Source organism: Schistocerca serialis, unplaced genomic scaffold (assembly GCF_023864345.2).
Source record: "Schistocerca serialis cubense isolate TAMUIC-IGC-003099 unplaced genomic scaffold, iqSchSeri2.2 HiC_scaffold_1040, whole genome shotgun sequence".
Classification (NCBI taxonomy): Eukaryota; Metazoa; Arthropoda; class Insecta; order Orthoptera; family Acrididae; genus Schistocerca; species Schistocerca serialis.
Window position 1 is genome coordinate 12501 of NW_026047229.1, and position 5125 is coordinate 17625.

Genomic DNA, 5125 nt, shown 5'->3' on the forward strand with positions numbered 1-5125 from the left:
CATGCACACAGTATTCAGGCGGGCTTGCCTGCTTTAAGCACTCTAATTTGTTCAAAGTAAACGTGCCGGCCCACCGAGACACTCACTCAAGAGCACCCTGGTAGGATTGCAACGGGGTCCGCCTCGGGACGCACGAGCACGCACGAGGCGCGTCGCACGCCTTCAGCTCGCCCCACCGGCAGGACGTCCCACGATACATGCCAGTTAAACACCGACGGGCGGTGAACCAACAGCGTGGGACACAAATCCAACTACGAGCTTTTTAACCGCAACAACTTTAATATACGCTATTGGAGCTGGAATTACCGCGGCTGCTGGCACCAGACTTGCCCTCCAATAGATACTCGTTAAAGGATTTAAAGTGTACTCATTCCGATTACGGGGCCTCGGATGAGTCCCGTATCGTTATTTTTCGTCACTACCTCCCCGTGCCGGGAGTGGGTAATTTGCGCGCCTGCTGCCTTCCTTGGATGTGGTAGCCGTTTCTCAGGCTCCCTCTCCGGAATCGAACCCTGATTCCCCGTTACCCGTTACAACCATGGTAGGCGCAGAACCTACCATCGACAGTTGATAAGGCAGACATTTGAAAGATGCGTCGCCGGTACGAGGACCGTGCGATCAGCCCAAAGTTATTCAGAGTCACCAAGGCAAACGGACCGGACGAGCCGACCGATTGGTTTTGATCTAATAAAAGCGTCCCTTCCATCTCTGGTCGGGACTCTGTTTGCATGTATTAGCTCTAGAATTACCACAGTTATCCAAGTAACGTGGGTACGATCTAAGGAACCATAACTGATTTAATGAGCCATTCGCGGTTTCACCTTAATGCGGCTTGTACTGAGACATGCATGGCTTAATCTTTGAGACAAGCATATGACTACTGGCAGGATCAACCAGGGAGCTGCGTCAACTAGAGCTGAGCAGCCGGCCGCCCGGGAGTGTGTCCCGGGGGCCCGCGCGAACACGCAAGCGTCCGCTCAATTATTCTGCAAACAGGAGGAGGCTGAGCTCCCCTGCACCATACACCTCGAAACCCTCTCAGGTCCCGGCGGCGCGCAGCGCCGTCCTAAGTACTTGGTCGGGTTCGAGAGAGGCGCAATCGCCCGGGGTTTGGCGAGTAGACGCTTTAGGTGCGACCACCCGTGCTCCCAACTGAGCTTGCCGCTGCCGACAGAGGCCCGGGAGCGTGCTGTCGTGGCATTGCCGGCGGGAGACAACACGCGCCACCTACGGTGACCGGCAGCTCCAACGCCAGCGCCACAGAAGGACAAAAGCCCCACTTGGGTGCCGAAGCGAACTCTCCCAGCACAGCGCACGCGCCAACACGTCCGCACAGCTGCGATACAAACCACCTGCGAGAACCGCAGAGGCGACCGAGCAGCAGACGGCGTCGCGGCGCCGAGCGCCGGGCGGCGGCGCATCCTCAGCGCACACAGTCCTCAATCGGACCAGCACACTGCAGATGTCCACCGCGCTTCGCACCGGGCCCGCGAGGACCTACTTTGGCCGCACGGCGCCGCGTGCAGGGTGCGCCGGCGCGCAGCTGCGCCGCCTGCCGCCTCCGTCGGCCGGCGCGCCTGCCACTGGCCGCCCCCACCAGCCGGCTGTAGCGCGTGCGCCCACGCACCGCGCGGCCAGCACGCCGGGAGGCCCCCCCTCACCGGCCGGGGACGGTCCCACCCAGCCACCGCCGCGTATCGCTTCACACCCAGATGCCATTCACGTTCGTGGGCATGGTGGGTATCGCTGGAACAACCGGTTGGTAGCTCAACCGATCGTCGCCATCACTGATTCACCTCTAGCGAGAACAACCGCACCACAACGGTTTACCAGTTGTTCATTTGCGTAACGTCACCAGCAAACGTAGGCGTCCATCGCCATTTGCAAATTCAACGATTGTTGCATGCCTGTGTCAGGTGTCACGACACACTATGTCTGCCCACATACACGCAACAACATGTGCACGCTTCGCGAACACGTGGAAGGTGGCCCCCGTACGTATGCGATGTCCATTGCGCGAACGACTGTCAACCGGCCTCTGTCGCATGTCGCAGATGTGGAACGCAGTGCACCATGCTATCACGGTGTGTGAGAAGAGACGACTACGTCTGACAACACGCGCCACTACATCAACAGACGGCTCATGCTGATCGCCATCCAGGGCATACCACACTGCAATCCAGCTCTTATAGGGAGACGACACGTAGCTGAGTGCACAACATTTGGACCGCATGGTTCGCCGTTGTTGGCGCAGTCGTTGTACGGTCACATGTACCACGATGTATCATTCAGTACATGAGGACCAATGTGCAGTACAGTGTGTGATTTGGACGTACAACATCAGCGGACAGTTGACACAGGCCGTACCACAGCGTAGGCTAAGTGCTTCGCCATGCGAATGCCAATGAACAACTGCAAATGCCAATGAACAACTGCAAAGGGCATTGAGCATGTACGTCCTGCTGCCATCCACATTACAGTGTATAGCTGCAAGGTGTTTAACATGAAGCGATACACTGGGGACCGGGCAGTGCGAGTAGCAAACTATATTGCGGGGGTTGCAGTTAGGCAACACTACACTAATTTAACGCGTCGTATGACAATTACAGAGCAGGTTAAGGCCCAACGTGTGTTGGGTTAAGGCCCAACGTGTGTTGGGTTAAGGCCCAACGTGTGTTGGGTTAAGGCCCAACGTGTGTTGGGTTAAGGCCCAACGTGTGTTGGGTTAAGGCCCAACGTGTGTTGGGTTAAGGCCCAACGTGTGTTGGGTTAAGGCCCAACGTGTGTTGGGTTAAGGCCCAACGTGTGTTGGGTTAAGGCCCAACGTGTGTTGGGTTAAGGCCCAACGTGTGTTGGGTTAAGGCCCAACGTGTGTTGGGTTAAGGCCCAACGTGTGTTGGGTTAAGGCCCAACGTGTGTTGGGTTAAGGCCCAACGTGTGTTGGGTTAAGGCCCAACGTGTGTTGGGTTAAGGCCCAACGTGTGTTGGGTTAAGGGCCAACGTGTGTTGGGTTAAGGCCCAACATAGGTTGGGTTAAGGCCCAACATAGGTTGGGTTAAGGCCCAACATAGGTTGGGTTAAGGCGCAACATAGGTTGGGTTAAGGCGCAACATAGGTTGGGTTAAGGCGCAACATAGGTTGGGTTAAGGCGCAACATAGGTTGGGTTAAGGCGCAACATAGGTTGGGTTAAGGCGCAACATAGGTTGGGTTAAGGCGCAACATAGGTTAGGTTAAGGCGCAACATAGGTTAGGTTAAGGCGCAACATAGGTTAGGTTAAGGCGCAACATAGGTTAGGTTAAGGCGCAACATAGGTTAGGTTAAGGCGCAACATAGGTTAGGTTAAGGCGCAACATAGGTTAGGTTAAGGCGCAACATAGGTTAGGTTAAGGCGCAACATAGGTTAGGTTAAGGCGCAACATAGGTTAGGTTAAGGCGCAACATAGGTTAGGTTAAGGCGCAACATAGGTTAGGTTAAGGCGCAACATAGGTTAGGTTAAGGCGCAACATAGGTTAGGTTAAGGCGCAACATAGGTTAGGTTAAGGCGCAACATAGGTTAGGTTAAGGCGCAACATAGGTTAGGTTAAGGCGCAACATAGGTTAGGTTAAGGCGCAACATGGGTTAGGTTAAGGCGCAACATAGGTTAGGTTAAGGCGCAACATAGGTTAGGTTAAGGCGCAACATAGGTTAGGTTAAGGCGCAACATAGGTTAGGTTGAGGCACAATATAGGTTAGGTTGAGGTACCGTATAGGTTAGGTTAAGGTACAGTATAGTTTAGGTTAAGGTACAGTATAGTTTAGGTTAAGGTACAGTATAGTTTAGGTTAAGGTACAGTATAGTTTAGGTTAAGGTACAGTATAGTTTAGGTTAAGGTACAGTATAGTTTAGGTTAAGGTACAGTATAGTTTAGGTTAAGGTACACATTGTTGTATGGAAAGGTGTAATGGGGGGGGGGGGGGGGGCGGCCGGTCGGTTTGTTGATTGTGATTATAGTAAGTGGATGCCTGCGGCATCATCTGATTTGCCACGTCAGGATGCACCTTTGGCTCATGACAGGCGGCGCTCCGATTCCATGCTTGTGGCAGACCTGTGTCTTTCATTCCTGCCATTGTTTGTGTGCTGTGAGAGGAGGCAGTATTGTGATGTTGGGTGCACCCCCTGTGTAGGACATGTGTGGGTGTTGGTGGCTTAGCTGAGCAATGGTGGTTGTCGGGGGGGTGGGATATTCCGTTTTCTGAGTGGACCTCCCAGTCTGGTTATGACAGTGTGGATTGTCTCATGTGGCGGAGAGGATGCACTGGGTGTTGTTCCATGCTGGTGCTTACATATTGTCTGTGTGCGTGTTACAGGCGGAGAGTAGTGCGTGATAAGAGTGTGTGGCTGCCGTGTGGTTGTGATTGTGAGCAGAGTCTTTCAGCATGTATACGGACAGTTGTATATATTATCTGTATTCTGATGGGTCTATGTATTACTAATCAGCGCCGTGTATACGTTTAATCCGGTTCCAGTCGAAACTGTTGTATCTCTGTACATTAGTGACACGGCGAGCGCGCTATGTAGCTACTCGTCTCGGCAGCTTCCACCGGTGTATGGCAAATGATTATAAGCAATGAGTCGAGTCGTCAATACCGATAGTGTGACGTCACATGTCTGGGGTGGGGGACGCTGCGCCCTTCCGGTGGGTCATGGCCTAGAAAGACGCTCCCCACGCAGGGGGGCTTGGACTGTCATAAACTCTTCCGAGTAATATACTTGCCGTACGTTTTTGCGACTGCGAGTGCAACGCCCACCGGTACCGACATGGATGGAGCGCCTCCTAGCTGACCGCTCAGCATCGGCATTCGTACAGAGAGCAACGCGATCGCGTCTCTAGCTCGTAACTGGTACAGCTCGCAGCTCATGTATAGGGACAGCGGGAATGTCGCATATTGGACATAACTCTTCATGAAACGCAAGTTATAGGGGTGGATTGCACATTGCGACTGCGGGAAAAGTCCGCCGTTCATTCCGCTGGAGTTGCGAGTTGGGCGGTTAGGGTGGGGCGCCGGTGGAGTGATTGCCGGTCGACGATTTCGTGCGGCAGAGGCGCTGGCGTTGGGGTGCTGTGGTCGACAGAGGACGCA

At 54.1% G+C, this 5125-nt stretch overlaps 1 non-coding gene across 1 annotated transcript in view; it reads right to left on the bottom strand.

Moving 5' to 3' along the window:
- Positions 1-900, bottom strand: part of LOC126430326 (small subunit ribosomal RNA) — a 1910-nt gene extending 1010 nt beyond the window's left edge. Inside the window, exon 1 of the ribosomal RNA XR_007577087.1 lies at positions 1-900. This exon is cut by the window's left edge and continues 1010 nt beyond it. This is a non-coding gene — a ribosomal RNA (small subunit ribosomal RNA).
- Between the last annotated feature and the right edge of the window lie 4225 nt (positions 901-5125).